Here is a 12,011-nt window from a genome sequence, read left to right on the forward strand (position 1 = left end):
TGATAAATTGGTGGCCCGTGTCGGCCGGTTGGGAGTATCGGGGACTGCCCTCTGCTGGATTTCCTCTTTTCTGGTTGATCGTTCTCAGTGAGTCCAGATGGGAGAGCATACATCTAAGGCTGGTAGGTTAGGGTGGGGCGAACACCAAGGTTCAGCCTTGTCCCCCCTCTTATTCAACATCTACCTACAGCCATTGATTCATGCATTATCCAAACCGGACTGTGAAGTCTTTAATTATGCGGACGACACGCAGCTGATCATCGGTATTGATAATACTACTTCCTCTCAGGTCAATGTTCAGAATATCCTCCGGTTTATCACTACCTGGATGACTTTCAATTCATTGAAGATTAATCCAGATAAGACGGAGGTCCTGGTGCTGTCCGCAATGGCTTCACCATGGTCCAGCTGTTGCTGGCCTTTAGAGCTAGGCACAGTGCCCTCTCCAGTACCCGTAGTTAAGAGTTTGGGTATCAGGTTGGACACTGATTTGTCACTAAAGCAGCAAGTTTCAGCAGTAGTTGGGAGCTGTGTTGGCTTAATGCAGCAACTCTGGAAGTTGGTTCACCTGCTGTCAGTATCAACTAGATAGACTGTGGTGACTGCGCTCATTCTTTCCCGTCTAGACTACGGGAATGCGGTGTATCTTGGGCTACCTGAGGCACTCAAAAAAAACTGCAGGTTGTCATGAATGATGCTGCTAGGTTAATCTACATGCTACCCAGAAACGCCCATGCAACCCCAGTATTAAAGCAGCTGCATTGGCTCCCAATGAAACAGCGCATTGAATTCAAGATTTTATGTATTGCACATAAATCACAATATGGCATAGTCCCAGAATATATCAGGGACCGTTTGAAGGTTTACGCACCCAGTCGTCTGCTCCGGTCATCAGACTCAAATCTCTTGGTCTGCCCACGGTTTAAAGGAGCTAGACTTGGTGGGCGAACCTTCTCCGTAGTGGTTCTGAAACTCTGGAATAAACTACCAGACACTCTTCGTAAAGAAACCAGGCTCTTATTGTTCAGAAAGTGCTTGAAAACAGTGCTTTTTCGAGAAGCCTATGGTTAGGTCTATATGAGGTTGATGCTTGCCCCTCTAGTTGTGAGTTTCTTTTTTTTCTGCCAGATACTGTAGTGCATTTGTATTTCGAACTGTGTCAACATCTTAGCACTTAGAGACCCTGGGTGATAGGCGCTCTATAAGTATAATTAAATACAAATACTAGTTGGAATCTTGCGTTGCGTGTGCTCTTTCAGGCCCTCCGCATTATCTGCATCCACACCGTCTCGGGGATATCCTTTCCTATATCAGCTTCCCATTTTCCCTTCAGCGCTTCCAGAGGAGGTAGTCCTTCATTGTTCATTCTGGAGTAAAGGCACAAGACCGCCTTGAAGGTTCCCGCCTCCATCATAGCATACTGGCAAGCCATTGTTGTTCTCGGTTCTGTCAACCCCTCTCTCCAATGTGCCGGTATTGCTCGTGTCAGTGCTGAATGCAGCAGAAAGCCCCCTCTAGGTAGATCAAACCTTTCTAGGAGTGTCGGGAACGGCAATAGCGTCCCGTCTTCATATAGGTCCCCTAGCACCTGGATTCCGGCCTCCTCCCAATCTTGTAACTGTGACCAATCGCCACCATGCGGCAACGCCGTTAGCATCCCTAGAGGGATTTCGGGGGCGTATGGGTGTAGTACCCCCGCCCTATGCTGCGAGTGGTTCCACCATAATCTAATCGTTTTTTCTTCTTGCGTGAGATCCCGAAGGTCTAATTTCTGCTGCAGCGCTATAAAAGAAAGAACATGACGAGGTATACCTGGGCCCCTTTTATGCTCCGGTCCCATGAATTCACGTGCCCTCTCCTGTGTGTAGGTCTGCAATTGAGCTGCCAAGTAATACAATTCAAAATCGGGGACCTCCAGTCCCCCCTCCGTCTTAGGTTTTATTAGCTTTGTTAGCACTACTCTACGTTGTTCTGTCCCCCAAAGGAAGGACACTATCATGGACCTCAGAAGTCGGACAGTAGCAGCAGGAATCCATATTGGCAATGTTCTGAAGTAATATAGGAGCCTTGGGAGCGCCACCATTTTCAGTAGTGCTATTCGGCCCACCACTGACAGTGGGAGAGTAGCCCAAAAGGTCATACTGCTCTACAGCGCTCTTATTCCACGGCCAATATTGCCCTCTAATACGTCGGCTGGCGTGTGATAGATGTACACCCCCAGATATTTCAGGCAGCAGGGCTCCCATCTGACTGCTCTGGTCATGGAGGGCTGGGTCTCACCTTGGCGTACTGGGAACAAGCATGTCTTGGACCAGTTTACTTTTAGGCCGGAAATTTCACCGAAGCTTGTTAACAGATTGTCGGCTCCCACCATGGCCCCATCGGCGTCCTCGAGAAAGAGCAGGAGATCATCTGCATATAGCGATATGTATTGCTGCCCAACTCTACTCTGTAATCCCCCATAGTAGTCCCCTGTCCGGGTTGACATCGCAAGGGGCTCCTCTGCCAAAGCAAACTGTAATGGAGATAGTGAACACCTCTGTCTCGTACCCCTTTCCACCGGGTATTGAGGCGATATTAGTGTGCCCGTTTTCACTCTGGCCACCCCCGAGGTGTATAGCACTGTTGTCTATCTCAAGTAATCCTCCCCCACACCAAAGCGCCTCAGCACTTTATAAAGGTATTCCCATTCAAGGCTGTCGAACGCCTTCTCTATATCCACCGATAATATCATTGGGTGGAGGGCCTCGAAGTGGTCTCCCTCTAGTAGCTGCATCAATCGGAGTATGTTCGTTGTCGTGTGTCGCATCGGTATAAAACCAGCTTGGTCTTCATGACCAGTATAGTCATGTGTTCTAAAAGGCGGGACGCTAGGATGCTGCTTAATATTTTATAATCAGTGGTTAGCATCGATAATGGTCTGTACGATGCTGTGTCTCCGCTCTCTCTCCCAGGTTTCAGTAAGGGTATTACCAAAGCTTCTCGCATGGATTGTGATAGCCGCCCCAATTGTTTCACTTCCCAATAGACCTCTAGCAGCCGTGGGGCCAGTAGATCAATGTACTTTCCGTAAAATTCTATGGGCAACCCATCTAGACCCGGAGTCTTGTTATGTGCCATTCGATTTATGGCACGTCGTATTTCTCCCAGCTCAATGTCTTTGCCTAATTCCTTTGCCTGCTAATGATCTAATTCTGGGAAGCAGAGCCCTTCTAGAAAAACATCTATGGCTGGAGTACCGATCACTAGTTTGCTTTGGTATAGAGTTTCATAATATCTTGTGAAGCAATGCAGGATCTCAGGCTGGGTGTATACTTCATCCCCGTCCGCCGTGCGCATGGACACTATGGGGGAGCTTCTCTTTGTGGGGTTGGCAAGCCAAGCCAGTAGGGTCCCTGTTTTGTCGCCCTCTGCATGGGTCCTAGCCGTGTATGCTTTGTATTCGAAGCTGCGCAAGCGCTCTGTCTCTACTGCGACTGCTTCTTTCGCCTCACTAACCCTTCCTTGTAGCTCAGGGTGACCAAGTTGTAAAGGTTCTACTTCGCTGAGTTTCTTATCAGCTCTATCTAGGTCCTCTAGGAGTACTTTCCGCACCCCTACATGTTTACCTATACAAAACCCTCATATGACCACCTTGAAGGCGTCCTATTCCGTTGCTCTTGTCTCAATCGTGCTATCATTATCCTCAAAGTACTGAGTAATTCTTTCTTCCAGCACACCATGAAAAAGGGGGTCTTCTAGTGTTTCTGGGTGCAGCTTCCAAGTAGGGACACAGGAGACGCTAGGGAACCACTGCATGGCAAGCAACAAAGGGTTGTGATCTGACACTGTCCTCGACTGAAATTCAGTTCTCACAATCGTTGGCATTAGAGTTGGGGAACACAGCATCGCATCCAACCTCACATGGAGCTCATGCATACTTAAAAAATAGGAGTAATCTCGAGTCTGCAGATGCTGCACGCGCCAGGCATCTATTAGGCCCCATCTCGACTGCCATTCCATTCTGCCTTTAACTGTACGGTGTGTTGAAAAGTCCGCCAAAGGGGAGTGCGACCTATCAAAGGCTATGTCCAGTATCGATTTAAAGTCACCTCCCATTAACAATGGTCCCACGAGAAAGTGCGCCAAGGACCCTGATAACTTCGCCAGAAATGTCAACTGATCAACGTTGGGTGCATACACACTACAGAAGGCAATGTTCCTACCTCGTAGCTTTCCCACTATCGCGACAAACCTTCCCTCCGGGTCTATGAGTTGCCTGGTTACCTGGAACGGGACCCCGGCTCTAACCCAAATTAAAACGCCTCTAGCAAACGCTGAGTATGTGGTATTGTATACTTGGCCCCTCCATCTACGCTGTAATGCAATCCCTTCAGCCTTCGTCAAGTGCGTTTCTTGTAGAAATGCAACCTGAACTCCCCTCCGTACCAAGTAGGCATGAATTTTGTGGCGTCACGTCATAGTGTGGAGCCCCCTCACAATCCAGGTTATACATCTCAAATTGGTTAAGTCACCCAGTGTCCCACTGTGCCCTGTGCATTCCTTCCCAACCATTCCCTAGACATCCTAAGTGTGGAAAGACGTCAACACTGATGACGAGCCCTCCCTCCAACACCCCAGAACAACCCCAACCCCCCTCCCCCCAGAACAGGCCCTAGGAACCTCCATCTAGCTCCCATCCAAACACACCCAAATAATAACCTTTAATTAACCCGACAGTAGTCACTGTGGGTGTGCCTTAAGGGCAGGAAGGGGGGTTGGTTACCAATGGGTAGCCGCCCAATTCCTAGGCTCCTTGCTGATTGATCGAGCCCCAAGTAATAATACACATCTGTATTTAGATTTTTATTATCCCTACTCAATGCAGGGGTATGTACTGGGGTGTTTTTAGGTTGATTTAGTGCGCCATTAGCTTGGTGCTTAACCCCCTGAACATTATTAGCTACCGGTACATGTTTAGCCTTCGGTGTGTCTTTAGTGGGGGCTCTACTTGCAGATGTTATTTTTGCCCCTGTTAGTGGTTTCTTGTTGATATTAGAGGATGATGTCATTGCGGGAATAGTTGTGGTTGTCCCTGAACTTTGGGTAATACCCCCTTTTGGATTTGGACCCCTTGGCTTAGTGCCAGTTAGATTTTGCAGGAGGTCCATATTAATGTTAATTGCTGCTTCTAAGACATCTATTTTAGCAGACATTATCCTTATATTTTCTAAAACCGGAAGCAATGAATTTTTAACCATTGTTTCCATTTTTGCCAACAAGACGTCATCACTACTGAGACAGGTTGGACAAGGATTAGAGGACCCCAAGTGAGTCAATGATGGACAATACATTATCGGTGGTATTTGGATGGACTGGGAGTGGGAGGGACTATTCTCGGAGGCTATTTTAGGTTGTTTCTGTGTCTTTCCTCCCTGCGGGCTTGAGGCGTGTTTTCTTTTACACATCTCAATGACCACCCGTCTCCCATCTGTAAATAATAACTCCCTCTCACAGTTCACAGCAAACAGTCCACCATAGTCTGTATTCGAACTTCTACAGCTCACCAGGTGCTCTTATACTTCGTCCAGCATTTCCTCCGCCGTCGCCGGGGTGACCACAGGCAAAGGTGCACTGTCCGTCTCTGAGCGCTCAGTGTCCGAGTGGTCATCACCCCCTCCTGATTCCACCTCTTCCTGTGATGGAGACCCCTGCGTTCCCGATATGGTACACACTCCCTCCAGGACTCCTCAACGCTCTGCTGTTGTCTCCGACAGTGAAGGCCTCCTTAGTCTCCTCTGCCTATTATGGATCTGCCGGGACTTCCGTTGTGGCAATCCTTCTGAGCATTTTCTAGGTCGTTGGCCGAGGACGTCTTTACCGGATTTGTATAGTTCCAGCCAGGTGCAGGCATCGTCTGGCGTATCAAAGAACCTGGTGGAATCATCCACAATTACTCGAAGCCTAGCTGGGAAGAGTAGGGCGTATTGGAGGCCCTCAGCTCTCAGTTCTCTTTTAACTGCCAGGAAAGAGGTCCGTTGGCGCTGCGTTTCATACGTGGAAAGATGTTGACTTTGCTGTTCTCCACCTGAAAGGGGCCGTTCATGCGTGCATTCTGGAGTAACATCTCTCAGTCCCGATAATGTAACAGTCGGGCCACCACCGGACGCGGAGGTCGGCCTTGTTGTGGCGGCTTGGCCGGAACTCCATGTGCCCGCTCCAGCACTTAAGAACAATCCTAATAAAAAGAAGATATATATCACATTCCGATATTTTAGTTACACTTGATTTGCTTCATATATGTAATCACAATGTATAGAACCTAAGTTTTGTAAATTTGGTAACCTGGGTAAAATCTGTCCCCACACTACATCCCTCTTCTCACAAGAAGATAGGGAGCTTATAGGATCTCCCTCTTACATATTCTTTGGAAAAGGAAACTTTCTGTTATTTGAACCTATTTACCCATTCCTTTTCCAGAAAAAGGGTATCTCCCTCTATATTTAAACAGTCTATATGGAAGTGCCAACTGCGTTACTAACGCAAAAGTGGCACAACGGGATTGTAAAGATGCGGACTTGTTTCTAATGGTTTGCAATGAAGGCTTTGTAGATCTAGGCCTCTGTGCTTACCGTTGTATAAACACTGCGGCCAAATGCTTCGGCCAGTTGAATTCACAACTTAAGTTGGGCTGTTCTTCTACATGTGAAAGTAGACAGCAGTGTCTATAAGATTAAGAGAGAAAGAGAAATTATGTCACAGAGAGTGAGAGAGAGAAAGAGAGAGAAAAGAACATTAAAACTGTCTTGCAGAGTCTGGAGTTGAGATTTTTTCTTGAAAAGTGAGTGGTAGATTTACAAGCTCCTTGCGTCACTTTACCCATATTAAAAGTGACTCAAAAGTGGCATAATAAGCTTGTAGATCTGTTTGTCAGACTTTTGAACCTATCTGCTGTCACTGCTTGGAGGTAATTATAAGTTTTACAGAGAGAAGCTGCTGCACATTACGCATTCTCTCCTTTCACAAATATAGGTAACACTATGGTTTTATGAATGCAGTTTGCCTGGTACATTTCAGTTGTTATAGTGCTGCATTCAAATGGTGTCAATATGGAAGTGCCTACTGCGTTACTGAAGCAAAAGTGGCACAATGGGATTGTAAATATTGCGACTTATTTCTAATGCATTGCTATGAACGCATTATATATATAGGCTGCTGTGCTTACCTTGTATAAACAGTGCGGCCATCGGACTTCACAACTTGACTTGAACTCTTCTTCTATACATCAAAGTATATTTAATACGTTGCAGAGAAGTCCATTGCTGTTGCTCGATAGGTCATGATTGCTTCTGAAGGATGTTTGGTGAAGGAAACAAAAGGACATTTTGATTAATCATCGTAAACTGAGTTGCGAAACTACTGCCAAGAGTGAATTTTAATGTGGGTTCTTAATATTCTGTACTTAGACTGTTGCGGCCGATTGAGTTGCAGAGTTTGGAGTTGAGAGTTTTTCTTGAAAAGTCAGACGCAGATTTACAAGCTCCTTGCGTCACTTTCCCTAAGTTAAAAGTGTCAGAAAAGTGGCGTAATAAGCTTGTAGATCTGTTTGTCAGACTGTTGTAACCTATCTGTTGTCACTTGTCGGAGGTAATTATACAATTCCACACTGTGAAGCAGCTTCAGACTACCTAGTCTTTCCTTTCACATATAATTTGTTGTTGTTTTGGAAAGAAAGGGCCATATTATCAAGCGAGGGCGATACATTATCACCTCTTTTATCGGGAGGAAACTGTCGATAAAGCAGCGATAATGGGCTTGGTGATATGCCCTTGTGAATTCTCATAGCAGCCCAGGTTAACACAAGAACCTGGGCTGCTATGGGAATTCACAAGGGCATAATATCAAGCCCATTATTGCCGCTTTATTGGCAGTTTCCTGACGATAAAAGCGGCGATCATGTATCGCCATTGCTTGATAACATGGCCCTCAATTCTTTGTCACCTCGTGCCATCGGGGTGACTGAAATATGGTGCTGTACGTGTGGAAGAAGTATTCACTGTAATCAAGATAGTTAACTACTTCAATTTAGATAAGGTTGTACATAGCAGAGTGAAGATAGTATTGTCGAAAACTTTAAAAAAGGAGAGAAACAATGTGAGAGAGTAAGAAAGAGAAAGAGAAAAAAGGACTTTAAAATGTGGGAGACACACACACACGTTAGGGGGGGTGTACGTGAAGCCAAAGGCGCAACCACAGTCAGAATTTTCGGGTGGAGGGGCTTAAGTTCAAACAAAAAGAAGAGTGGAGCTGCAGGGGCTGTAAGCGGGGGGGGGTCATCAAAGCCTCATTAACAAGCAAAATGTCTTTAAAAGACCTGTGACGTACTCGGGTGCGACTGTGTTTGGACGCAGGAAGGTATGTCATCCTAGCTGAAGCCTCGTTAGCCTAATGTGTGTTTTGCGCGCCTCCTGATACTATAGATTGTCTTCTTTTACATATAATTTGTTGTTTCAGAAACAAGCTTCTTTGCTCACCTTGTGCTATTGCCGTCGTCATTGTTACATGATCCATCGTGAAGTTATACATCTAAAAGGAATTAAAAGAAAGATGTTATGATTGATAATTGTTGCTATATTAATTTGGAGTTAGATAATATGGCGGTTTATAGACGTTCATTGTCATATTTGTACGTATCAGGGGGCATATTATCAAGGACCGGTGATAAAATTATCGCCATTTTATCGGCAGGAAACTGCTGATAAAACGGTGATAATGGGCTTGATATTTCGCCCTTGTTAATTCCCATAGAGCCCATGTTCTGGTGTTAACATGGGCTTCTACTGGAATTAACAAGGGCGAATTATCAAGCAGATTATTGCCGTTTTATCAGCAGTTTCCTGCCGATAAAATGGTGATAATTTTAACACCAGTTCTTGATAATATGTCCCTGTTTGTATTGTGAATATATTCCGGACATTTCAGCCATTATAAAAACGTTAGTGCTATTGAAAAAAAAAATTATACATGTAAATTAATACATTATATAGGAGTGCGTTCGTCTACAATATAAAGTCGCATATTTGTATGTAGTCAGCAACAACCCTTTCACTCCTTCTGATGCGTACTCAAGTGTCACTGCTCACCTTTTGGGGAAACAACAGTTTCTTCATGATGTAGCCATGATCTCCAACAAAGAAGTCTCATATACGGTGCCGAGTCTTGATATCTCTATGGCTAAACGACATACTCGTTCTCCCATCATCATCATCATCATCATTGCAGGTTCTTGACCCGCTCAGTGCTACCGGCACTACTAACTCAGTGACCAAAGAGGCCACGCACGTAGTAGTGGGCCCCTTGTTCAGTGCTTTGGAAACAACTCTAAAATGGCGTACAACACATGCGCTCCGTCTTTTTTATAGATAGGGTCACGTGTGTACTGATGAATGCGCTGGATGGGTGTGGTGTGTGTGTATACCAGCCATGAGGGAGTGTGTGTGTCGATCTGACAACTAGACCTGCAACTAAGAAATCACTACAATGGAAGTTTGGGACTTGTACTTTTGTTGTGTTTTCCTAGAAGCGTAAGAGTGGCCTTCTTTTTTATATGTGACGTATATAGTCATCATGTATGTTGCCTATTTTGTGATGCATTTTACTGTACAAAGCGTTTCAAAAACTAGTTGTGATAGGGTGCTTTTAAATTAAACTGTGTACTCTGCTTACGAGTTTGTTGAGTGTAGAAGTATATATTTTTTTTCTATTTTGTATTCTATCATAATTGTGCTGAATTTTCTGCTTTAGCGTGCAGTACTATATTATTTTATGAATAAGAAACTGTTGAAATCATGTTTGAAATTAGGATGGAAGCATGTAAACTGCTCTCTGTGAGGAATAGCAATGCCGGCTCCCGCAGGAAGTGGGGATGCGGCTGGGATCGTGGAGGCTTTGGGGCTTTTTCTACGGTCCGCAACGTTAGATTTGAGTCCCGGGAGATGGGTTCCCCGGGAATTACAGACAATTAGTGATAAAGGCTATCTTTTTTATGGTAGATTTATTGTACGCGTACCAAGCACGTATGGACGCCATCCAGCAGGAATATTGGAAGTCCTCCAGTAAGCATACGTAAGCAAGAAAAATAAAAATAATTTTAGATATTTATGAAGTGTATTTCTTTATGTGTTGTGTGGCTCTAAAAAGAGCCCTTGTGTTTATTGGGAGATTTTAGTACCTACAACTAAGTACCGATGCAGAGTCTTTCGTTTATGAGGAAGACTCTGTTCCCCTCATCTGTAAAATGTACACCATCTCTCCTATAGATGTCATGCATATTGAAACTCAGATTGTTGTGGAAGATGGACCCCATTCGATAGTCTTGGAGAAAGGCAGAAACAGATTTATTCACATGTTTCCTAGCTTTTTCAATCTGTTGACAATAGTGGTTGGACCAGTTCCATTTCTGCCTTTGGAATATATTAGAATAGACAAACGCAGTTTGGGGGAAAAGTGCCATCAATTCTCTAAGGGTGTCCTTCATAAGCATTTCCAGTCCTACCCCAGTCAAAGTGCCTAGGTCATTGCCACCACAGTGCAGAATTATGAGGTCAGGGTGTTGGAGATGGAAATTGATGCCACTTTAATCCTCTATGTCCAATCCATTTAATGTCTATATTTGGTAAACGTAGGTCTTTGTGAATTCTTTTCTGTTGTGCGTACCTTTGACTCCAGAAAATATAGCTGTGTCCCACAATCCACACTGTAAGCATTTTGAAGAGAGGTCTGGATGCACTCTGATGGTCTCTGTAATTGAAATGGCAGTTTGAAAAGTAAAATTTTTCTAAAATGGTGGACAACATGCAGTTTTCAAAAAAGAAAAGAAATGATTGGTTGTTTGACAACATTTTACAGAAAACTAGGGTGCATGTTTCTGTTTTTTAAAAGCCTTATTTTAATTGGTAAAGAAAAACTGATAGAACAGACGTTACATAAGATAAGCTGGTATATTCTCAAGTCACAACTATGTCTAATGCAGGAATGCACTGTTCGAACTTGCACAGGTGCAACATAACTTTTTCTTAATTTACTTCATTTTTTCAATGTTTCAACATTTTTTTCAACATTTAAAGGTAACATGCAATTCATGCATTCATCGATGTTGTGCCACCCTTATTTATCTACAAAAAGTAATCGACTCAATTATAGATCATTAGTTATTTACTGTTGATTTTCAAAAAGTCCTTTGCGTTTTCAACTTTTTTTCAGTTTTTCACAAACATATTCATAATTCATCTTCATTAAAAATATGATTTACTTTCTTCTAACAAATTCCAAACTAAAGCAAATATACCAAAGTAGTTTCATCAGAACTCGCGATGACTCCCAATGCATTTCGATGCTTCAGCATCTTCGTCAGGGGAAATACTATGTAAAAAAATGTTTCATAATATGAGATCGAATAGTGGTATATACATGTTTTTCAGTCCTCAGAGAGTTAAGCTGTCCTAAAGTACCCAGTCGAGATGTTGACCAGGATGAGTGCGAGAAGATGCTAGAGTTCTTCCTGACTAAAGTCAAGGATATTATTTCTAATATAAATAACTCCTGCCTCACCTCTGTCTCTCCGCCAGAAGAGGAACTGCTAATGCTACAAGATAATCCTTTGCTGGATTTTTCTTTTTCCCCCCTTAGGTCTCACGATTTATTTCGTATTACATCTAAAATTAAATCTGGCTCGCCCGAAGATCCCTGCCCTCCTAAAGTGTTTCAAGCTATCATGCCTGTTTTGGAAGGGGATATACTGACTTTACTGAACACATCATTAGCTAGCGGGATGGTCCCACTGAAACTTAAAGAAGCTCTAGTTACCCCCCTGCTTAAGAAGACAGGAGCAGATGTTAAAAATCTAAAAATCTATCGACGATCTCCCAGCTCCCTTTTATGGCTAAGATCTTGGAGCAATATGTGCTCTGTGCTCTTTCATCTTATATTGGAGACAATAAATGTCTCCATTCCAGACAAGCTGGTTTCCGAGC

This window comes from Lissotriton vulgaris, chromosome 5 (genome assembly GCF_964263255.1).
Source record: "Lissotriton vulgaris chromosome 5, aLisVul1.2, whole genome shotgun sequence".
In the NCBI taxonomy this organism is placed as follows: domain Eukaryota; kingdom Metazoa; phylum Chordata; class Amphibia; order Caudata; family Salamandridae; genus Lissotriton; species Lissotriton vulgaris.